The sequence below is a fragment of the Epargyreus clarus genome, unplaced genomic scaffold (genome assembly GCF_041222505.1).
Source record: "Epargyreus clarus isolate Ecla_fem2 unplaced genomic scaffold, WU_Ecla_fem_2.2 ptg000008l, whole genome shotgun sequence".
In the NCBI taxonomy this organism is placed as follows: domain Eukaryota; kingdom Metazoa; phylum Arthropoda; class Insecta; order Lepidoptera; family Hesperiidae; genus Epargyreus; species Epargyreus clarus.
Window position 1 is genome coordinate 7192762 of NW_027332216.1, and position 26881 is coordinate 7219642.

Genomic DNA, 26881 nt, shown 5'->3' on the forward strand with positions numbered 1-26881 from the left:
TTATGTTTTTATTTAAAACACGTGAACGATAATTTAATGTCGACTACGACAGTTAAAACAATGGGCATACAAATCCATTGCAGTTCAATTCTAAGAGTTTACATAAAACCTATATATATTTATATATAAATTTACTGGAAACATTTTCCCATTGAAACAGTTCTGTGTTTTTTTCTGTATTTGTAATTTCCACCGAGTCTTTCACAACTTCGGTACCTACGGCGTAGTAAAAAAACAAATTTCAAGCCACCATCGATGCACTCTATAAGTAAGAAGTTAGAAATAAGAAGTCTGTTTATGCTAAAAGTACACTTAGTTGCAGAAAAAGTTTGCGAAGCCACGACAAAGTTCAAAAGTTACGGCTGTATAAATAGTACTTGGTTTTAAGCATATTCATGGTTTATTTTGAAACGTAAATAGCTTAGATGGATAATTTAAAACAAACAAAATAAATAACAACATTACAACAATAAATTGTTTTTGAACTAATCATTCCATATTCATCTGTGTGGGATGATCCTCGGAGTATATCGATTTTTGTAAAATGTCAATATAAAAACAGGAATGTGAGCTAAAAGTAAATAGGTTAGTTTGTATTTGAACACTTATTTTTATTCCTTTATAAACGCCTAAAGTTAATTAAAGCTTACTTCAGATTCACATTCGGGTTGAAATTCCCGGGAGTAGTTGAAATTCCCTATTAATTCCCGCAATGAGCCGGGATTGTAGAGGCTGAATCAGTAATCAAATGCGATCATTGCCAAATGTTTGTTTATACGGAATTGAAATTTAACGAGTAATCAACTGTGGCTAATTTCAGAAATTCTATTCATTAATACTTATCGTGTTTTGCTTTTATTAGGCGTATGATTTAGAATAGGGATTTAATGTTAAAAAGATTTTGTTTAGCAGACGAGTCAGTCATACAGTCCACCTGAGGGTAAGTGGCTACTGCCGCCCATGGACATCTGTAATTAACCCCAGATATGATTAGATATTCCTACCTGACCACACCCTTCAAAACGGAACACAGGGGCGCCTAACAATGCTGTTATTAGATAGAAATAGATGTGGCGGTGGTGCCGCCGGAGTCGAACCACAAAGCATTCTACCTCCTTTAAAATCTAATACTAAGGTGTTTGTATTTCTGTGGTATTGTAAACTTAAGCGACAATAAGGTTCTTAGTATAAATTTAATTGTGAGAGAGAATATTTATTTAAGAAATCGTCGGTGTCAAAAATGTTATATGTTATAAGGAAATTAAATTAATATCATATTTTATAATAATAGTAGAAATATTTTTCGAGGAATGAGTATGTAACTGAATCGGATACAAACGAAATTAATTTTAATGTTTATTATGTGCAGTATAATACGTATGAGACACTAAATACTATAAAGTAACCAAGAGAATTTCATTTTCATAATAATCATTCGGCCAAAACTAGATTCCAGGGTTTTATAATTAACCTAGCAGGTGGTCCACCACGTTACACTTTGTGTTGTACCTAAAGCTCATTAAAACATCTCACCACAAATTCACAATCGGGGAATGTGGGAATATTTGAAATTCCCTGTAAATGTCCGCACAGAGGTAGCATTGCAGCGACCGCACCAGTAATCAAATGCGATATTTGCCAAACGTTTGTTCATATGAAATTGAAATTCATCTAGTCTCTAGTGTAGTTATTATTACATCTGCACCTAATTATTGTCTAATAACTGTCTTATCTACTGCTGCTTGCATGAGTAAAGCTTCATTTAAATTACATGGTGGAATATATGTAACAATTGTTTTTGTTTATTATAGGCAATTTATTTGTATTAAAGTAAATTTAGTGTTTAACTAATCCGTCCGTCAAGTCCGTCCATATGTTGGATGAAAAAAAATCTGTAGTCTATTGTAAAATAACATTTGTGAAGCATACATTCAGGACATGACTGACATAGAGGAACGTTTTATCCCTAACACGTGAAAATTTAAAAGATAGTAAATAACTGTCTTTGTCTAAAAAATAAGCCACCTAATTTATTGTGACTTAGTCGAAGAGGAAAAATAATTTCGAGATTAAATTTCTTGGCGGCTTTCGTGCAAAATTTAGAGTAAAGCCCAAAATTACCGGAGCATTTGGCGGAATGCTCAATTTACTCGGGGCGAGTGCCTGCCGGCTTCCGCAGTGATAACGATACTGATTGCTTTAAAAGCAAAATAAAAATGTACACATTTCAATTCGTTTTCTCTCTGTTACGTTTTAGGATTGAAACTAAATTCTGTCAGTACCCGCTTTGATAGCCATGATTGTTTTGGAAATAAAACTGAAATGCTCATAAAATTTAAACTGCTAAATGATTTGCATGAAATTATTATCCGCATTTAAATCAAGGTAATGACTGTAGTAGCCTTAAGAAAAATATTAAAGTTTAAATAAGCAATTAAAGACTTATTTTTATTTTTATGATTAGATAAAGCCTATTGCTTAAAAAATTGAAAATAACTATGTAGATAATTATTACTTTAATAAAAAAAGTAAGATAACATCGAAGACAATGGTTGTGTACCAGTTAACTTATATTGCTATGATTGCTAAATATGCCTATTTTGGACATTTTTTTATATTCAATAAAAAGCCAGATAATATACAGCTTTTTTATTCCATTTTTAATTTAGCTCACTTAAATTCAAATTATTGCGTCAATCTACAATTCCTAATAGATCCAATTTCCGGCTACTGGCCCTTTTCCACCGTAAAAAAGAAAATTGCGCGTAAAACGTCACTTTTCAAAGGGTTCTTTGATAAGGAGGGCGTCGAGTGGGTTAGCGAATCCGTGATAGGCAAATATAATAAAGCCAGATAGGCTTACACCAGTTATTCAAATTTACTCTGTTTTATCTGTACCTACTTAATATATTTTCATAAAGAGGAAAACGTGAGAAATATTTAATAATTAACTGCCAAATAACAACTGAAAAATAAAGAAATACAAAAAGTGCTTATAATATTTCAGCTTTACTACTATTTACTCTGGTAACCATCATTTGTCGCAAGTAATAATACTTCATCAGAATTCTTTCAATAAAACAACGTCATAAGTGAAACAACAATTTAAATGGACCTAGATTGGATCCCTGTAAAACGCAAGCTGCTTTAGTCACAAAAATATATTTGAATGTTATTTTCTATTTATTAAGCTTAATATAAAATTTCTTAATATAATTAAGCTTTTCATCTTAATTTTTGATTCATTGCATAATCTTTAATACAGTAAACTTCTCAGATCAAAGGGTTCGCTTAAAAGGAGTGGGTGAAGCAGGTTAACCGACAAATTCTTGACTGGTAAATAAGCTCAAACCACAAAGTATCACAAACTTCAACCATATTTTCTGTGTTAAGGGCCCCATTTACGTTCCATGGCTGAGCACACATTTCTCTTTTAGTTTTGTGAGGGCGGGATAGGCTAGGATTAATTATTATTCCTAATTTGGTGGATATGGTGGATTCCTGTAGGTGGATAGACCCAAATCCTTGTATTGTAGTTGTTTGCATAAATTTGGCTGCTTTGTGTTGTATAATATTGGTACATGGAAACTTTGGGCGTCTAGTTTTCAGGCAGATTTAATCTAATGAATCTTCTAACTAATATAATTTAAATAGTATAACATTGTGTAATTAACTCATATGGTATTATCTAATAGCCCACTAAGTACTAAGTACCCACATCGATGTTATAAGATGTCGTTAAAAATACTACTTGTATTTTTGTGTGGAACAAGATATATTCCACTCTAATAGAGTATGAGATAAATATCTCAATTTATTTTACTTTCGAAACTCTTCAGTGAATTAAGAGAATTTATATCTTTTTAGCTTAGATTTTACGACCACGGAGCTTGAACTATTCGAGTTATTCAAAAGCATTTTAGGTATAAATACTACTAATATTGGTTATAAAAAGAGTAATAAAAAGTTCTTGATTTGACATTTATAGTTTTACTACAAAATTATTTTAGATGAGTTTTTCTATACGTAGTGTCATAGTAGTCTCAACCATGTTGATCATGATTGGTCTCCTCATATAGTTCACTAGTACTTAAATATTTAAACATTCAATTTGGAATTACGCGTCAATTTTGCGCGTGTAGAATAATTTAATAAAGACACACCGACCATAGTTCATTAGCGTCCGAATGACGAAAGTTTACCCAATCAAAATTGATTCAGAACTTTAAATTCGGTTATTGGTACCGGCCTGTCAATACCGGGGGCGTTATTAATCGTTTTATACCTTCATTCGATTTTAGGAACGGAACTTTTTGTAATGTACTTTTGGCTGTAAATATTAGTTAAGTTGCTTTAATTATACTCTTCGAGAACATGTACGGTTATTTGGATAGGTATCATATTATTACGGTTGTTTTATATAAGAGTAGTGACAGTCCAATAGTACAAATTTAACTTTTACACACATAATCTGGATTCAAATGTCAAAAACGTAGTCGTAGATTGCCCTATCTATATTTAATTTGAAATATATTTTTTTCGAACTGCTTCAACCAAATAAAGAGGAAAGTGATTTAGATTAACTGACCACATTAAAAATATAATTTAATTGTTTTAATTTTAAATTAATTAATTAATTTTTCTCCAACCCCAATCTTGAAAAAAAAGTGTGAGTTTGAAAGAAAAAATATAACTTTTGAACTTTTTCAAAGCGAATGCTTTTATTGTTCCGAAAGTCCCGCGCGTTGACTTTTAATTAAAGCCCCTCCGTACTCTCCATTATGCAGGACATTTTTAACAAGCCCAGACCGTGGCGTGTGTGCCCGAATTATTCGGATTCTCCCTTCCCTACTATGCCTACCTAGGGATGGCGATCCTTTCCAAAAAGATCGATCCTTGAATCGATTCGAATCGAAATGTAATAAATCACGAAAAACCGATGCTCCAAAAATCGATCTTTTATCTTTTCAGCTAAAAAGGGTGAATAACGAAAAAAAACACGTATCCGTCAGTAAAACACGTTTAAGGTTTCTAAAAAAACGATTTTCGATGTTGTGGATACATTACTGGCGGTCGATCGATAAAATAATCGATTTTTTCGCTGAAAGTCGATTCTTCGATTAATCGATCTCAGATCTCCATCCCTATGCCTACCTACTTGTGTATAATTTAAATACTTATTCGGAATCGTCCGACTATATTAGTGCTGTCCCCAGTGTCCTCCAAAATTAAAAGCGGTTGTAGTCTTTGTTACTTTAAGATCGCAAATTAAATACTTCCACCCTTCATAGTCTTAAGATTTGTAAGGGCAAATTTTAATTATCTGTACCTAATTTTTTTTGTACCACTGCTGGGCATATCTTCCCCCACAAGTTAGAGGGGCCTGGAACGTTCTCCACATAGTAACTAACTAAATCCGAAATATAAATAGGTATGTTGCGAATACCATCCCTTTAAAGGAGATGTTGACAATCATTTCGTAATTATACCTGCATTATATAACAGCAATGGATTATAGTTAGTCTGATATTGGTAAATAAATCGTATTTCTCACACAGTTATTGGATTAAAACCGATTCAAAAGAGACTAAAGGCGAATCGTTCTATTTTTATTTTCAATGAAAGGCTTCGTTTAGCTGGTTTACAGTTGTGATCGTGTTTCAAGACCGCCGGCCTTTATTCAGTTGGCTTAGATAAAAGCCGTTTATCTTAAGGGTAGCGATATAAATCTAGTAAATAAGTTAAGGGATAAGTTATTATACTATAGGATAAATTACAACACTTGACGCTTAATATTCAGCTACTGAGATATCTGACAGATGAATACACATAAACCAAAGTAAGAAAAGAAATTATAATTCATATTTTGATGTGTGCTTGTGCTGAGGTTTGAACCAGGAATTTTATGCGTTGCAATCGTTGCAAACCGAAATGATGAAAACGAATAGGTCATGACTTTTAGCATCTAACAACTAAGAAATTCTATGCATGTAGAAGTTGGAGAAATTGTTATGTATTTGTAAACATGTGTAATTGAAGGAATTAGTTATATTGTTAGAGAAAAATTAGAAGAGATAATAATTTGTAAATATACCCAAAATTTTTATTTTTTAATTAAGTAACATAATTATATATAATCTATCTATATATTTACAAACTAAAATCTATATACAATATAAGTATATCACAATTACCACTATCACAATTAAGAAATAAAAGAAAACAAAAAGTTGTGCATCAGAATTTAACATCGAAAATATTTTTATGCCAAAAATATTCGATACTTTATTGATTCCTACGTTTAATGTTGCTTTTATAGTTTTATATAAAATTGTTGCAACATTCTAGCAGTTTACACAATTCAAGTGTTAGGTACTTTATTCTAAGTACAAGTTATTTTTATCGCCTTAACAGAAGGGGTAGGTCTTGTTAAGCGGGTATTTATAGCAACGATCATGTTTCGGACTAAGCACCTGCCTTCTAGGGGTGTAACTAGTTAGTAAGTGAACAATTTATTATCTTGAGAATGCAATATTGCCTTGCCTTGAATACTTGAGTCTGAAAATAAACTAGAATATATTTTACCTACGACAGGCAGTACAATTACGTGTAACCTATACGTAAGACTCAGAGTAATCGTAATATTTTGTAGATATTTATAGGCAAAAAAACAAAGATCTAAATTACTGAATAAAAATAATTCGTAAATTTCTAGAAGCAGTTGTTTTGTAAATAAAATTGGTAAAATTAAATGGAAAAAGTGGACATTTACCATGTATATAGATTAAAACATTCTTTTTTATTTCCTTTAAGGTAAATTTAGAACGCGAATCGTGTATACAACACGCACTTGGCTGATTTTTCACAAAGCAAGCACAACTACACTTAACCCCATACACACTTCCAAATCTATAGCTCTTGGCATAATACCGGCATATGAAATGAAGTACGCGTAATAAAGTAATAAATACGGACCAAGAGGATGATCTAAACAGCGCCTTTAGTGTTTACAGCGATCTTAATAGCGGTATTGTTCTTAACTCGGAATTTTCACGCAGCCAAGTATAATCTGGTAATATTTCAGTGGAACTAAAGCCCCGATGAAACAGGGCATTTTCTGGACATATCGCTTTGATTTATGGACTGTTTAAGTACCCTTTAAAACTATGGCCCAAGAAAGTCAATATTATCCCGCGCGTGTGGCGTTATAAAGATGGGTATGGCACGAATATTATGGAAAATAGAAATATGTTTATCTTTACATTGGTGGTTTATCTTTACAGAAGGTGGTAGAACCCTTTGTGGTTTGACTCCGGCGGCACCACCGCCACACCTATTTCTACCTAATAACAGCAGTGTTAGGCGCTGCTGTGTTCCGGTTTGAAGGGTGTGGTAAGGGAGATAGACTTTTCCGAGGCGTTCCAGCTTAGTCCTCAGGGGTAGCGGCGCATCTGTGGCCGACCTCAGGTAGGAATATCTAATCCTATCTGGGGTTGATTACAGATGTCCATGGGCGGCAGTAGCCACTTACCATCAGGTGGACTGCATGCTCGTCTGCTACTCTCATATTATAAAAAAAAAAGAAAAAAAAAAAAAAAAAAAAACATTATTTATAACTTTAGAACTTTATTTGTATTTTTTGGGGTTAAAAATAATAATAATAATATAATTTATTTTAATTCTGCATTAAGAATGCATACAATATCAATGTCTTCTCTTAATTTTTGTCTTCTTTATTTAAACTTTTATGTTTTTACGCAACTGAAAGGCAATGTTTATCGAGATATGTATGTCTCATCATTATCATGCCCTTAGCCCAAATGGCTTGATACATTGTAATGTAAATGGGGTCGTTTAATTCGCCTAAATTTTGTTTGTAATGAAAGCTAATCTGTGCTAACATATTGCTTATCTGTTTTTTATAATAATTATTTGGAACCTACAGTTTATTTTTATAAAATTTCGTTAAGGGAAAAAAAATCACGCAATAATATGTAGCTCATATTTTTTACACCTCTCCTTTCTTACGTATTTTCTAAATAACTTTTCCTGACATTCAGCTGACAGCCTGACTGCGGCGACACTGATACCATGCCTAGCGGAACGCAATTTGTGACCTGCAATTTATGTGCCCGGTTTATGCAAAGACGTGGCATTAAAGTCACAAAAGTTCCACAAGAATAATATTTGGATGACCGAGCTTCGGAACAAACTATTGTGTTCACAAAACTTTTATTAACGTTGTGTGTGATGATGTAACATTATAAGCAAGATTTGGCTGTATTTCCTTTGCTTAGATCTGTTTTGTTCTGATAGGAAAGTATATCTGAATAATGTGCTGTTTTCATATGTGAGATTTATATAAAGTTATTTGTCTTCCAATTCGCACTTGTCCAGAACGGTGGACGTTGGCCTAAGCCCCTCTCACTCTCATCTCTTTCGAGATCCGTACACAGTATTGGTACAGTAATGAGTTTAAGAGGAGGACAAGGAATTTTTTAGCCAATCCAAAACGAGTGTATTGCAATTGATTACTCATTTTAAGTTAGTATACTTCTGTTAATAGAAATAATTAATGAATTAGAACGCAAACAACCCAGTACAAAAGTGGTTTAAAAGTAAATTATTTTAATGTCATTACATAGTAGAGGCGTGCCAACTACAAATCAAATATGGCCACATCCTTCATTATTCTAAATTACATACACGAGTTTGTCATTTGGCGCGCAACTAATGTACATACAAGAACATAACCCAAATCCTAATTACATTTTGATGAACCAGATTAATATGTCTTTTAAGTTGGTCGAACTGTTATTTATAAGTAAGAACGTACAAAGACGATATTAAAATTAAATATAGTGAAGTTTATATATAACCTGTATCGATATTAACAGGTATCTCTACTATGTTAAAATATTATTTTCTCGTTTAGATATGGTTACGAATCATATTATTCGCACGTAGGTATAGTCCCCGCCAAACTGCTAGTCCGCTCTGAAGTTGTTGCGAGCAGGCATAGTCATACAATTTGCTATGGCGACACGATTCATTTCTATATTCAGAGCGGACTAGCAGTTTTAAGCGGACTATACATAACATAATATTAAAGTTACTCGAATGGAAAAATAATAAAAAAGTTCTGTTACTAACGGCCTGTGTAATTTGTGAGATGTTTAAAAATATTTTAGCATGGTTAACCAAATGTTAAAATGCTATTTGATCCATTGCGTAATAATTGATTCAATAAAAATTGAAAAATCTTTGAAATACTTCATATTATAGTTGTTTTTACGGTCCAAAAGAAGTGTTACTAGGCAATAGGGAAAGCGAATGGAAAAGGAACTGTGCATATACATATCACGGGTTACTGCAATTGACAAAACTTTTAGTTTGAAGCTTGTCAAAATACCTAACTAATCTACTTATTAACTAACCCATCTTAACTTAATTACTTTAACTACCTAAGAAGCTACGTGTGCCTTACAAGCCTAACTTCGTAGAAGCTTCTTATCTTAGAACCAGAGTTAGGCAAAGCTAAATTCAGCGTCACATTGATTATAGAAAACTTTTGAAATTACCTAACTAAAGGTGTATATTATGTATTTTTTTAATTAACCAAAGATGAAAACTAATTTATAGACTTTATTTCTTTATAGAATACTAGCAGTAACCGCAGCTTCGCCCACTTTTTGTTCAATCATAATAAAATATAGCCTATAGCACTCCAGAATAGTGTACCTTTCTGAATGTAAAAATATTCCATAATCGGTTCAGTATTTTCGGAGATTAGCCCTTACAAACAGTCAAAGTTACAAACTTTCCCTCTTTATAATGTTAGTATTAATTCTCTCAAGTATGATTATACAATGACAAATGTTTTTGACAATAATATTAAACATGTTTAAACATAATGAATTTTATAATGAGCATACATGCAGCCAACCCGCAATTTAAGTTGACAAAACTATCGGATTACATGATAAGTTACGGTAATATGCGTTAACGCACCCCAAGATAAACAGTTAAAACGGCTATAAATAACCGTAAACGATTAACAAACCGATGGGTGGCGGGCTGTAATATATTCAGTGGCTGCTCCCAATTTGTCTGACCCCGCAATATGGACTATGCAAGGCTCAAGAATGAGATAACATTACGTTGTGGTAAATAAGGGTTCCTATACGCATGCAACCGCATACGATAGTATGAATGTGTACGTATATATAAGATAAGTAATGAGAAAGTTGAAGGTGGTAGAACTTTTTGTGGTTCGACTCCGGCGGCACCACCGCCACACCTATTTTAGTCTTATAACAGCAGTGCTTAGCGCTGTTGTGGTCTGGTTTGAAGGGTGTGGTAAGGCAGACATACTTTTCCGAGGCGTTCCAGCTTAGTTCTCAGAGGTAGCGGTGCATCTGTGGCCGACCTCAGGTAGGAATATTTAATCCTATTTGGGGTTGATTACAGATGTCCATGGGCGGAAGTAATGTAAGTAGCGGAAGTAATAAAAATAAGGGTTCCTATTTAACTGTATGCGGTTACACGCATTTGCGTGTAACCGCATACAGTTGTATATGCAGTTGTATACGCTTATATGAGACGAGTCGAGACGTTCTAACTTAGTCCTCAGAAGTAGTAACGCATCTGTAGTCGACTTCAGGTAGATATCTAATCTTATCTGAGAATTACTTAGTATCAGGCAGACTGCATCGTTTGCTACTTCTAAAAATGTAAAAGAAACACAAAGATATAATTATGTGCAATATACCATTCCACACTTGCCAGTCTAGTGAATTATGTCCCAAACCCTTATAATTTACAGGAGATTCTTGTTCTACAATAATTATTTACAATCTTCAATCAGTTCAAGTATATTTTTTTAAAATTATTTAATACTTCAATTTAATAAAAAAGATGATATCAACGTCAATAAAAAACTCTTTGCTTATTACCATTGATATTATTAAAGATCCTTTGAAATTAAAATTGACTTTCTTAACGTCTAAAATGCGACCGAAATGCACAGAACAAACCTCATGAATAAGTTAGAGATATGAATAAATAAATGCGTATAAATAAATGTTCACTTTATAAATAGGTGGTCGAAAGGGCAGTAATATATTAACAGTGGTGGGTAATTTGTTTACCTCGACCAACGTATTGGCTGCTGTATTAAAGTAATGACCGACCCTATATATCTGATCGATGAACGTAGGTCTCCGTCAGAGAAGAAATATAAATGGGGATTCTTGTTACGAGTTATTATTTCTTATTTCCATTACTTAAAACTAGTATAACTCTTTCTGGTTCGATACCACCGACACACTTACTTCTGATTAACAACAGTATTAATTAACCCTGCTGTGCTCTTGTGTGAAGGTTGTGGCAAGGGAGATATACATATATATATGATTCGAGGCGTTTCAATTTTGTCTTTAGAGATGGCAATGTATTTGCGGCCGGCCTCCGGTAAGATTCTTATCTTATCTAAGATTGATTACAGATGTCTTTGGCCACATAGCCACATACCATTAGGTGGACTGCATGCTCGTTTTCTACTCCTATATTATTAAAAAAAAATCTCATATAAGACTTAAATGTTTTCTTGTGATTTTAAGGACCAAAGTCCACAATTTTTATTTATCGTAGCTTTATCATTAATAATGGAAAATTATTTTTACTTTAATAATCCTACGTGTGTTAGTGTTAGAGGAGATAAAATAGTTTCAAAAAATATTTGCACAATTTATACCGAATACGTGCCGCAAAGTCGCAATCGAAATTTAAACAGATTTATTTAACCTAAATCAGTAAAATAAAGCATTTTATTTGCTCAGCTGGGAATTAGGTTGATATCCCAAAAAAACAGTGACATATTAATGTGGATTGGATTCGTGTCACGGCACGTCTAATCCCTAAGGAGGATTAAATTTCAGCTCACCCACGTATGTACTGCCACGTGTTATAGAACGATTACCGTATGAAACATCTTAACATAATCCTCTTAAATGCTGGATTCATAAAATATATTAAGTTGGAAATTGTCCAGTAACAATAAAGTTTTAAGCGAGAACGCAGTTTTATTTTAACTAAATATTATTCGCTTTCGCAAATATCGCAGCTGATAATAAAATACACAGAGACAAATAATTATAGAGACAGAGAAATTATAAATAGAGAGGAAATATAAAGGATAAAGGATATATCTTCTGTATGAGTAAGCAGGAAGAGACATTAAAGAGGTAAAGCCAGAAGAGAGAGAAAGATATAAATAAAAATAATCAAAAGTAGAAGACTGAACAGTACAATTATTTTTATCATGACTGTGTACCGGAGCAAATAGATTGTCATTTCATTTAATTTTAACCGTCTGACTGTTTAAATCAGAGACATCCTCGGCATTTAATGAACAAAGACACAAATAAAGAAGCCGCTACATTTCAGATTCACTTCGATTCAAATAAAATAGCATAACACGAGAGCATGCAGTACAAGTGCGGTCGTTCCAGAAGTTTCAGCGCTTAATTGTTTCAAGCGCACAGCGCTGCCAAACGTTTGCCTATTGCAGGATAATTAAATGAAAGCTGCTTATTGGATTCTTTCAAGCTATCTTTATCTACGGAAAGCAATAAGTGTTAACGGATTGTTGTTCAATTCTATTGTTTCCGATTGTTGTGCTTTCTATTAGGATTTACAGAATAAATACCACTGTATATTTCATTAGACGTTTTTACTTCATTTAATCAGACTGTGCATTTTTATGCATTTGTTTATTTGTTATCAGACTCAATTCTAATCGTAATTATCACTTATATATGACAATAATATATCAGTCTAAATAAAAATAATTCTAGGTTCGTTTTGTAAGCAGATAAATACGCAAAAGATAATCTAGATAATTGTTTTGGGTGAAAGTTTTTGTTGTACTTTGTTCCTTTTTGCATATATATTAAAGGAAATACGATATAAAATAGTTTTAATTTTAAAGAACTCTACGGTACCTTAACCTTCAATTTAAGTTAAACTTAAACTACTAATAAAAATCTTTAGTCAATTATCTAAAATTTTTATTAGTAATTTAAGTTTTGTAACAATTAGAGAGTATTAATTTCGTCTCGGTTGACTGTTTCCCAACTAATTGTTTTAAATGCAGGCTTAAGTACAGTTGCCACGAAGCCATTAGTATCCAGTTGTTCCGTGGCGTAACTTTGTCTAGCCTCACCTTCTCTGTCTTAAGACTGTAAAAGATTATCATTTGTCGTAAGATAAAAGATAGATACATCTAGACTAATATTTGTCTTGTCTATGGGTGTACCCATTTTTGCAGGTCAACAAACATATTAATTGAAGTATAAGATAATTAAAAACTTAATTACGAGTACATTAAAATATATGACTAAATATTTGGAATAATAACGCTATCTATAAAACTTTGTTATTGGCCCCGAAACTTTTAACATTAGCTTTGTAATCAGAGCCTGTCTTTATCTAAAATAGTAGGTACGTCTATATTCTATGAAAACTACTACACTCAGAACATAATGCATTTTATCTACCAGTAAATCTTTCTTCACTTAATATTTTCAGTGCCAGAATTTTCTTTCGATTTTTTTAATAAGTTTCATCCATCTTACGACAATTCGTTTGGATCAGTTTGGTCGGGTCAAGCGGGAAAAGTTTCTCGGATGTGTAATCTCGCATGTAATATCAGGACCTCGAGGACATGTTAGATATCAACTGGAAAACTGATATGAAATTATGTTCAACTTGGTTGAACTTTGTATCTCCTAAGAAGTGACATGAAGACTTAGGTGAAAAGTGTATGGAAATATTTATTTAATTCTAGTGAGTACTAGTACTGAAGAAGTTAACAGAGAAGTCTATCGGAGGTCGAGTAGAAAGTAGGTAGAATAAGTGTGGTTCAATAGGGGAGATATACTGCACCTACATCTAGCGTAAAGCAGTTGGTTTTCGGTAGAAGTGTATAGATGTCAGTTGACTTACATATAAGGCGATCTTAATCCTCAGAAGTGACAGCGTATCTGTATTAGTTACAGGTAGAAGGCTATATATAGAGTTGGTTATACAAAAGGTGGTAAAACATTTTGTGGTTCGACTCCGGCGGCACCACCGCCACACCTATTTCTGCCTAATAACAGTTTTAGGCGCTACTGTGTTTCGTTTTGAAGGGTGTGGTAAGGGAGACAGACTTTTCCGAGGCGTTCCAGCTTAGTCCTTAGGGGTAGTGGCGCATCTGTGGCCGACCTCTGGTAGGAATAACTAATGCTCTCTGGGGTTGATTACAGATTTCCATGGGCATCAGGTGGACTGCATGCTCGTCTGCTACTCCTATACTATAGAAAAAACATGTCCATGAGTATTAGTTACCATCAGGTGGACTGAACACTCGGTTGGTTTTTCAATATAATAAAAAAGTCCCTCTAGGTTTTATCTAACAAAATTAAATCTGAAATATATACTTAGGACTATGATAAAAAAAATGTATCAGTCAATTTTTTATAATAATTTGACACATTATTTATTTTTTGTATCATGAAAATTATCATACTAGGTTGTAACATTTCATTTATAATTAAAAATAACCACTTCATCCTTATTTATTTGTTTGACTTTAGGGTTCTTCCCGTAATTAAAGTTACAATATAGGCCCTAGAAAGTTATTCTTCTGCAAAGTGAAAACACAAATGAATGATGCTTATAAGTTTACGAAGTAAGACCGGGCTCTAATAAATCCATCTTAATATCTATATAGTATTCAAATACTTAATTAAGATTCTTGTCTTACGTTTATGAGAAAACGTTAATTAATTAATAATAACATTATTATAATTTCGTGTAGGTTATTCAAAGCATTATGTTGGTATTCAAGTGTGAACTATTCTCGAAATTTGTGGGAGTTTAGGTGCCCTAGATCATAAACTGTATAATTAAATTACCTTTGTGCTCTAATTCAAAGAAAATTCAGTATATTTAGACAGAATTGGAACATAGGGCGATAGGCAACGAGAGTCATGTTACCTAACAGATTTCATATTAAATTTGGGTAATTTTATTAGTACGTAATAGTAATATTGTACTAATTGGCTAAATGTTACAATACTTTAATAAAAGGGTAGTCCGGACTTACTGTTAAGTAAATTTATAATAAACTCATTTTTATTTTCGATTACCAATGGTAACCAATACCAATGGTTACCAGTGGTAAAGTTTATTTTGAATTTCACGTACAGAATAATGAAACCTTTTTTTATCCGACTACGGAGGGCAGATAATGTTTACCGACCATAAGTATGTATGTGTTATTCTTCGGCATGCACAACAACCCAAATAGCTTGGTGGATTTTTAGCTCCGTGACGTAAAACAATTAAAATAGAAGCTGTTCTTTTTTAATTTGAGTTTTTTAATCACCTGAGTTACAGGATTGAAAAAGTGACGCATCCATATCGAGTAGCAATGAACGTTTAAGTAATCAGAAACCATAAAAAATGTTATGAAAAAGTCTCGAAATCATTCCCGTTTCAAAATGAACTTTTGATACACGACTAGTGGATGACGATTGGCATGACAGTCTAATGAAACTGCTCGTTAGAAACCGCATGGGAGGTGCGAGATGCATGACTACGCTAACTACTATCGTCGAAATTTTGCTGTGGGAATATTTCAAATTCCCAAACCATTTGCTCGATCACGATGATGTAAACGTTCCGATCACTGAAGTCATGGCTTAGTTTAACGTTAATTGTTAGCTGCGATACTTTTATGATGATTAGAGGTACGCGAGTACAGTTTGTTTTGCATTAAAAGACGATTAATTATGATAAGTTAATATAAGATTATGCGTACTCAATATTGACGTGAAGCGTGCGGATAAAGTTAAGTAACATCAGGCGTGGACAAAAACAGGACAAATTACGGTTATTGGCTAAATTTCATGCTCGCTTTTGCAATCTTAAGCAGTAATTTTTAAATGTTATTATTAAATATATGCATGCAATATCTACCAATAAAGGAGTTCTTTAATGCTAATAAAACACATTAATTAACCTCCAAATACGTACATACACACTCACACACACACACACACACACACACACATACACGCTTGGATTCTAAAACCCAGGAGATGCCCCACGGCTGACTATCCTCTTATCCCACCTAATACCACAGGGATTATAGGAGCGGCTGAAAAACAGCGCTACTCGAATCCCTGATTCTGAGACAGCAATGCTGAGCCGAATTCCTTTTGTCATATTTATATTACTGTAAAATGTACATTTATTCTTTATGTAAACTGTGTTATTATGGCAATAAACGTTTATTATTATTATTATTAAATAGGGATTAAACCTTGTAAGAGGCCATACGGGCACTTTGAATACATGCGACACGGAGCACCTCTTAAGTTGTTTAGGTACATATTCCGCCACTTATCCATTTCCACCATGGACAGCAGAAAGATATACCTTCACGAACTATAGTAGTCTTAATGTATTAAACAGAAAAACACGGCAGAGCGATTCCGAAGTAGATTTGGTGTTTCAAAAGTACAAATGTTGAATGGAATGGCCATTGGACGGGACGTTGCAATCGTAAACGGGCATCGGGGTGTAACTCGTTAGCGATCACCTGGGAAACGACGGGAATTCCGGATATTCCCGAATCATCTGCCCCACCACAATGAGATGGACGCTTTTAGCGGAATTAAAACGTCGAGCCGGGGTGTCCACATGTTTTATTGATAAAGTGGATAGATCGCTGCCATTAACGTACGCTCGGAGTAGCTATATACAGATAATGTGATTGTTATCTTCAATATATATTTTTTAAACCTAACGATCAGGTGGACCGGCTACATGGTGGAAAGCAGTCACAGTCGCCTATAGACATTTGCAATACCAGAGTAGTCGCCAATGCATCGCCGGATTTAAAGGAGAACTCTTTTTGCACCCTTGAAGAGCATGTCATGTCATTAGCGCTGAGGAAATACCGCAGGAAGAAGTATTTTAATCGATATTTACTAAAAATGATTACTTGAAATTATTTCTTGCGTACTAGTCATGTTTGAGTGGTTAAATAGAATTTATAATTATGTAAACGTATTATTATTTTTTCTTCTTAGTGTATGTATTTGAGACCTATTTCAGTTAGCTAGACACACAGCAGCGTCTCAGCCAAGTTCTCAAAAAAAAAAGAACTGACAACATGTATTATACCATTTACATGACATTATATATTTTGGTGTATGTAATATGATAAATATACTTGAAGTGTTTACATTTAGTCCTCTTGTAGCAACCGTATTTGTGATCAATATTGAGCAGGACTTCTGTTCTAATTAGAAGTTATGACTATGCTTATGATTAAGACGGTAAGGCTATTTGTATAGAACTCTGTCTATATACGTGTAATTACCCAGCTAACTTCATTAAGTAAGAAGTTATGACCTTTCATTTCGCCGGTCTTGTTCAAACAGAAAGTAGGTATTATGTTAATTAAGTATTCCATTATAAATTCGGAAAGAGTTTTATTAGTGACGGTTCAGAGGATTTACGGATCTCTGTTTGTTTTATACGCCTTTATACGTAAATAAAAATAATTTACGATTAGGATTAACTCACCCTGTCTTCTTTATACCCCTATATCATGTAACAGCTTAAATTGCATTAGAAATACAGAGATGAAAGCGTATGAAATATTTTCTTTCGTACAGTTATCTCCTTGTTAGCGTTCGCGCGTAATATCAAATGATTTAAGGGTGGAGGGTTACTTTAATTTTCTTTCTAAACATAAACATTTCAAGACAACGGATTTATTTATCAGAGAATATTGTTTAAGAATATTGTATATGTGCTATATATATAGAATTATTGTGTTAAGCAAACGTCATTTTTCAAAATTCCCCAAAAGTTTTGAACTGTAAAGTTTGCTTGAAATCTCGTGAAACTAAGTCATATTGACATTGGCCACTTATTAATAGTAGTGTGTTTGATGGCTAAGCTTTTTTAATGTTATTAGGTATTACATTGTATTCTATGTAATCCAGTGTTATTATACCCTAACTAGTTCATCTTTCCTTTATGACATATGTTTTAAATGCCTATATATTAATATGTTATTACATTTCCGGGTCCCCTTCAACGTCATCGCCTTAACAGTAACCTACCCTTAATAAATTAATAATTAAAGCCCAATTTATGACCAAAAAGTGCGTGCGTCGAATTTAATATAATTCACTTAAAACCTAACTTGAACTAATGGCAGTACCACAATGTTGTTAAATGACACAATAACACATAAACAAAGTCCTAATTGAAGCTTACACTAAGTAACGGTTGAAAGGTTGCCTTTAATGACTTTATCTCGTTACCGGTAATAGGCTTCAAGTGGTTTACATGTTGTTCGCTAGAAAAGCAACGTATAACAATTACATTATCTAATCTCCATCAACCTGTTTAGTAACATTCCGTAAAATTGTTACATTTCCTTTCAGTTCTATATCTGAACATCTAAACACGGCATTGGTTATTATCTGTTATTATGAGCTGTTATAACTGTATTTTATAACAATTACAAATACATAGTAACAGTAGCGGTTATTACCTATATCGTTATAGCTTTAATAATATTAGAAAGCGTTTTCCTTATTCTGTTTATTATTTTTGTTATTTTTTTTTGTATATTATTGTTATTGATTAATGACTTTCCTACTATAAGCATTTAGGTAAATATTTTAATGATTGATTAATATGATTCTAATTAATTCATACTATTTTTAAATTGGGTTTGGTTAGGTTAGTGCATGTAATGTGATTAAGTTTCAATGTTTTTAAAGCTAAAATATTACGACCGATATATCGAGGACACATATTTACGTAAAATAATTATTCCTTAATAATGCATTTGACATCAAATTTTAATCATAATGCTTTCGTTGCGTGACAATATTCATACAATAATAATTATATGCACTAAAGAGACAATGGCTTGGAATATAAAGAGCTCATTTTTCACTTTATTAAACGAACAAACATCTACAACAAAAACAAATATGCGTCTATTGTTCCTCCGCAACAGAATGAATTTGCAATTAAAACTTGTATGATGCTTTCCATTATCCATTAAAAGTGAAATATGCTGACATACAAAATCAATTCAGTTGAAATTTTATAAATTTAAATCTATTATCATCCGAAATTGGGTTTTGGTTCATATGAAAATAATCACTTAGGCCATTCATTCATTCAGCTCATTGGTTTCTCGTTTCGAAATTACCGGTTTTAATATTACCAAATAATTGTTCGAATGACTGCGTATTCGTTAGTTCATTCGTGAATCAATTAGTCTATCTACATGTTATGACGGTTAAATTATATTTTGCGAATGATAATAATTTTATTGTTGTTGTATAAATAAAGTGTTAAATAACTTTATGTCGTAAGTCGTTTTAGAGTAAAGTCAGTGACAAACCTTATAGGACCTTCGTCTTAGTTCGCTTTTCCTGTAGAGCGTGTAGAGCTTGCACGCGTTTCATATGCACACTTGAATGACTCGTTGTCGCCTATTCGCGTCTCATGCATATGTATAATATGCTGTGGAAGCATGTGGCATACGTGCTGGTGGAACGCGCGTGCGGCCGTAAGCACGTGCGACAGGAAAAACGTTCTTAGGGATAGGATTGCAATACCTACTTATTCCATAATTGAACTACAAAAATACTCCTAATTTTGCGATATAATAGCAATGTTAAGCAGCGCTTTATTTGATTATGTATGGTATGAAAAGTGAAGTGAGGCAGATACATTTATCAGAGACGAAATAACTTTGGCCACCTTCTTTACTGTCCACTGATCACGAAATAAACTGCAAATTCTTTTGATGCTACGATTTCATTATATGAAGTAACATATATATTATGAAATATTTTCTACAATATTTTTTACTGTTTGCGCCAGATTTTTCTCAACATTCTCAACCGTGGTAACAGTAATTACTGTTGGTACCGGGTTTCACTTTAAAAATTCATATTTAAAATAAAATGTAGGTCGTCATATAAGTTTCTAGCATTTTCAAATAACAAGTAATCTTGCAAATGGATTTACCTAAAAATATGCCTAGATTCCCATTACGACAGAATCTGAGGTTTTAATCTGTTAACGGCGTTCGTTACTTAACTTTTAGATGACATCACGTGTCCTATATTTTTAAAAGTAAATGAAAATATCAAAAAATATGAGAGCTGTCAGAAATACCCGAAAAATATGACAGTAAAATATCCGAAAACATTTAGATTTTTTGATATATTTTTTAAGAATTCTTAATATTTTCTGAACCCTCAAAGTATAATTGTATAATTTGAATTTATTACGAAATTAAAAGGATTTCGAAGAAAAACCTTTGATTATAGAACTGTAATGAAAGGGGAAAAGTTAAAAAAATATTTTTGAGGATAAATTCCAACTTGGTAAACGTTAACACAAACCAATCAGGTCAATTCTTTTCGCTTTCTGATATCTTATACCTTTTACTTGTAAATATTAATTACACATTGCATTTCTATATAATAACAATGTTAAGTACTGCAGTATTCTGGTTTAAAAGATGTGGTAAGAGAGACATACAAATCCGAGGGATTCCAACTTAGACTTCCTTGTCATATGTCTATGGACGGCAATCAGAACTTATCATTGGGTGGACTGTATGCTTGTTTGTTTCTTCTTTATTACAAAAAACTCATTAGGTACCTACTTAGTCAGAAATTCAAATTTTGCCCAAGTGCCCCAAATATATTTGGATTAAAAAGTCTGCATCATTAGCCAACACGTTAAGAATTTGAAAATAAAAGATACATGATTCGTAATCGCATTGAAATTAGTTTATATCGCGATACGATTTCGGAAGCGCTGCATGGATTACGGGGGTTTAATAATTTAATCTTTACGTTACTGTGCTTATTAAGGACTTGGCTTACTGCACCCGACGCCGCAGCGCGTCGTATAAGCCAACTCGCGTGAGTTTATATTCTTATTAATAACTGTCACTCAAATCTCTTGCATTATATTCATTTTGAAAGCAAGAATTTTATTATTGTAACACCGGGTAATATGTAGTATATTATTGATAACATAGATATGCTAATTACAACGTGATTTATCTTGTTCAGTTGGTATAACAATACTTAGAGGTATTTAAATAGTTTTTTTTACCATTTAGTGGTACCAACGCCACCTTAAATTAGATTTCCAAAAGACCTGCCTTTGAATTTAACGACGGTATCTACCTATATATAAGATGCATTTCTGCAAATTTCATGGTTCATGTATATAGCTATTGAAAGTGCTCTGTAAAGAACCTATTTTGAATAAAAATAATTGATTTGACTTGAAAAAAAGTATAAATAAAATGTATTTACAAATTTTCTTATTTCAGGTAATTCACAATCTTGGCGGAGTACAAGAAGTGATTTGCTGGTGGAGACATATGTATATGTAAGTATTTATAGTTCATTATATAATTACTATACCTACGTCTCAATTTAGTATCCACTAAACTTACTTTTGAGCGTAAATTATTTCATCAGTAAAATTGTTTATTCACTTTTTTAATTCAATTTCGAGTGTAAATTATTTCCTCAATAAAAATGATTTTAACGTTACTTCGAAATATTGTAACATATTTAATAATTGCTAGTGAACAGCTGATTCAGAGGTGTAATTATGATAAAGTGCTGTTATTGTACAAGCTCCAACAGCCAGACCGTGACGTCACGCTCTGTAGATACTCTTATATATATATCGTTGTTTTAACTTACTGGCTTACATTTCAAACCTAGTGAATAAATTGATCATTCATGAATCCAAGTAGTTGGTATACTTATATCATAAAATTTTGAGAGCGAGAGAATTATGGACATAATTTATTTAAAAGTATATTATAATTATTATTTATGTCGAGTAAAATACGAGTAAAAGAGTAAATCTTTAGATGATGGTTGAACGTAATTTACTTTGAAATTACTTTTAAGATCTTAATCTAATTAAGAAAAATAGGGCTGGATATAAAGTTTTGAGAAAAAGGAAAGAGAATTAATAGCAAAAGTAATTAGTTTTGACAATACAATTTAAACATAGAAATTTACTTAAGGCAAGGTTTTATAATTATAAAGTTAATAATTATAGGTATAAAAATAAAAGATTAACATAAGGTCAAAGATACATAGAAATAAGGCTAGAAATAAATAATCTTTCTGTAAATAGGTATGGGTTATAGTCGGTATTATAGTTATACGCAATCCATTGCACGAAAGGAAAATTACTTTCATATTTTTAGAATAAATTTAAAAGCACTATATTTATATGTATTATATTAGTTACATTCAAAACAACTTATTCATTCATCATTTACATAATTCATTGTAATTAGAAATATTGGATAGCAATAAGTGACGCAAGAAGTCAATACAGACAGTTTAATTAGCAATACGTTTTGTTCGTCGGAAAGGAACAATATAATCACAATGAAAGGAACAAAGTTTTGAGAGTTTAAGATTGTGCAGACAGAAATAAACCGCTTCGAATATAAGAGACGTTGCGTATTGCGAGCACGTATTCTGTGGGCCGCGACTTTTTAATTATATTCGACAAATGTGTGTTATTTCAATATTTTGTAGAACTTTTTGTTTTCGACTAAAGTAAAATCGGTAAATTTGTCTAATACAATATTGAGATACTCGCCGACCATAGACGAATAGGTGCGAATACGTGTCTACATATAAATAAATAATCTCGCCACAATGCTTGTCCATTATTCGTGGCGCATACGTTTTGTAGCTCGAATACAGGATTATGCGTTTGTATTCGTGTGCGAGTTGAATTCTGAAGCCTGTAAAGAGACACTTGGTTGTTTTAGTTCTTAGTCTTTAGGGTAGCAACGCATTTGTGACTATCCTAGGACTCCCATTTATATAAATACAAAATGCCTAGTCTTAAAATTTTTCAGCATATCATCGCAATTCGGTTCTATTTCAAAATATAAAAACCGAAGTGAAATTGTGAAATTTGGTGCGAATATAACATATTGCAGACACATTCGCGCTCCGCGGACACCTTAATTAATTCGGACAAATGTCCCGTCCGGAACTCACCGTGCAAGCTTTCGGACACATTAGTCAATCATTAATTTTGGATTCTTTTATTAAAGGTGTTATGATACTATTCCAAACTAAACGCATGTATGATTTAACTTAGTGTCAGTGGCGGATACATATTTGTGGTTAGAAATCCGTATTTTTTTTTCAAAAACATATAATAACTAGTGTGAGTAAGTTAAATTTTGTTTTACCTTAAATAAGTTTTATTTGAAATCTAAAAGATTTCAATAATACATGAAGTAAAATATTCCATCGAGTAACGTATTGCAGGCACGTTCGCGCTCCGCGGACACTTTTAATTAATTCAGACAAATGTCCCGTCCGAAACTCACCGTGCGGGGCTTTCGGACACATTAGTCAATCATTAATTTTGGATTATTTTATTATTAATTTGATTCTATTCCATTTTTATAGACGAATTAATTTTTATGATGTTATTTAATATCAACGGAGTGGTTACAGATTTATCTGCCATTAAAAGTCCGCAAAATTGTTTGAAATAGATACCTATAATAGCTATAAGCAGTAAAGGAAACCCCTTAGCCTTACGTAAGTTCTATTTTAAAATAAAATAAGTTTTCAATAATACATGAAGTAAAATAATCCAGAGAGTAACGTATTGCAGGCACGTTCGCGCTCCGCGGACACTTTTAATTAATTCGGACAAATGTCCCGTCCGAAACTCACCGTGCGAGCTTTCGGACACATTAGTCAATCATTAATTTTGGATTATTTTATTAAAGGTATTATGATTCTATTCCATTTTTATAGACGCATTAGTTTTTTATGATGTTATTTAATATCAACGGAGTGGTTACAAATTTTCCTGCCATTAAAAGTCCGCAAAATTGTTTGAAATACATACCTATAATAGCTACAAGCAGTAAAGGAAACCCCTTACCCTTATGTAAGTTCTATTTTAAAATAAAATAAGTTTTCAATAATACATGAAGTAAAATAATCCATCGAGTAACGTATTGCAGGCACGTTCGCGTTCCGCGGACACTTTTAATTAATTCGGACAAATGTCCCGTCCGAAACTCACCGTGCGGGACTTTTGGACACATTAGTCTTTCATTAATTTTCGATTTTACAGTATTAATTTTAAATGCCAAAATTATGCTTCAACGGTAACGCATGTGGAGTTTAACAAATTGGTCTCATATAGTATTTCTCGTTTAATCGCGTAGTTACATCAAAATTCATATATAAGTAGGTATATATGAATTTGGATAATCATTTAGATGGTTTTTAATTTTATAGTGTAAATATTAACAACAAAACGTAATCTTATCACCAAGTAATATAAGTCCAATATTATTAAAACTATAGAGAAATAATTTTCAATTAAAAAGTAATATAAATACCTTAATTGGTGTAATATTTCACGTAGCGAAAGCAGAAACCATTAATCCTTGTTCGAATAAAATTATTTCAATACCATTGTGTTTTAAAATCTGCAATAAAATAATATTTCCATGTTATCACTCTTTCATTAAAATTGGAATACCAATAGCGTTCATTTATTTTATTTCGATGTTAATTACCCTTGGCTAGGGATGTGACGATATATTATTATCGAAAGATTGATAATATCGACCCTAATTATTTATGATGGTATTGAACCATTGCCAAGAAACAAATAAAAATATACACATATAAATTATATCAAATATATAGAAGTATAACTTTTATAGTATAAAATACGACTAGGCCAGCGTAAAATGACCATCAAAATAATGTTTGAAAATTTTCAGCGAAAATATACATACGTTATGAATCATTGTTATATTATTAAAATCGTTGATTTTATATTATTAATCACTTAATAGTTATCGATATTTAGGCCATCGATATAAATATTAGTATTTATATCGATAATTTCGCTTAGTTTCATCCTTACTGTCGGCGCTATTGTCTACTTGCTAGCCTTCACTCACATGCCTCTATTAGAGGTAATTATAAATGTATTAAAGCTGTTGTAAATTCGAGCCTACAAATTTTGTAGCCTGACTAATTACTTTATTGGATAGGAAATCTGAATTAGGTTTACTTCTACAGTTATATTCAGAAATTGGCAAACATATATAATTATAAGGACGTACATTAATTGCTTTATTAAAACAGAAGATTCGCAATCTCATTGTAAAAAAGAAATATTATTGTAAAGCATTATAATTCGTTTTCCAAAAAATGTAGATACTGTGTCTTAAATAATTGTATTCATAACAGATTCTCAAAAATCAGGAAAATTATATTAGGTATATATTTATTTATCGACTATTTATTTGTAAATTATTCTTGATTGACAAATTGAATAAAATGAGATGAATTACTTAAGAACCTTTATACATAAACGCGTAAAGACACGGTGCCGCAACGCAACGCGGCGCTGAGCTGTGAGTGTCGCGGTACCGTGCCGTAGAACGTGCTGCTATCAAGATCATTTTCCAAGTAATTAATGAGCTCTTAATTTTTGAGACAACACCGGCAGCTGCACAGCACGGCAATGCCAATGACATCAATAGACGTTGCCGTTTAGGCGTAGTTTAGACCATATGGCTTATGTCGACGTTTGCAATTACATCATCCTATGCAATTGTACGACGGGCATCAGCGCAGATTTTGACGATACAGCACCGCAGCGCTTTTATGTGTCGATCCTTAATTATTAATAGTGTAAGGTCACATTTATTATTATACCTTATTGCGTTAGTTTAACATTATAAAAATAAATAAAATTAAAATAAGTTTAAAACCTTTCACTCGAAAAATAATGCTGGCCACATATTTAAATTGGCTGTAACGCTGTATTCGTGATTTAAAAAAAAACAAAAGTGTATTATGGCGGGAAACGGCAGATGTCAAGGACGATGTTTGTGGAGGTCATGGAATTAATTAAATATAACTAGCTGGATTCAAGTCTTTCATTGGAGATACCCCCAACAATAGTATACCAATAACCAATCTCTACCAATGACGATTAAAGTGCGGATAATATTACTACAAGATGTTTAGACAACTGTCTTCCATTACAAAAATATATCTAATTCGTCTTAAAACCTTTAGAAATTATATCGAATTCGATAATACATTACATACGAGTATTACGCGAGACTTGAAAGTTAATTAGAATATGGTATTAGATTACCCGAACGAGCTAATTAAGTTAATTAAATAAGATAGCTTTACCGAAATGGGGTCTTATTAGATGGAGACTGGAGATAATGGGTATCTCGTGTTTTGCGCCCTCTTGAAGCAATATATTACGTTTTATGTAATAACAAATGGGCACGTGGCCCATCTGGTATAAAGGTTATTGCTGAGCATGAGTAGTTGTCACCAATCTAATACTGTTTCACTGCCAGGTACGAATCTTCTCTCTGGGTGAGGCGGTTAAGCCATAGTCTATTTCAGACTTCTTAGTACATAGCCTCATTAAGTATTCCTTAGCCATCACTAATGATAATTAATATTAAAAGTGTCGATTTTTCTCATATGCACATAACTATGAAAAATCAGAGGATCGTATCTGGGATTTGAACCTTGGACCCGCGCTGAAAGGTTTAAACTACAAACGTTACGTTATCACTGGTTATGTCCGAAAATTCTAAAATTACATCCGTAGTAGCAAATGAATGATATTGGAAAATATAGTGAGTATAAGCACATTTACTATTTATTTCAGGTATTAAGGCCAAAGGCCTCCA

General features: G+C 32.6%; 1 protein-coding gene across 2 annotated transcripts in view; it reads left to right on the top strand.

Annotated features, from left to right (window-relative positions):
* Positions 1-26881, top strand: part of IRSp53 (Insulin receptor substrate 53 kDa) — a 298284-nt gene that overhangs the window by 123107 nt on the left and 148296 nt on the right. For both annotated transcript variants that reach the window (XM_073075851.1, XM_073075850.1), the window contains one exon: positions 21452-21510. The gene's annotated coding sequence lies outside the window, so the exon portion shown is untranslated. The remainder of the gene's footprint in view (positions 1-21451; positions 21511-26881) is intronic.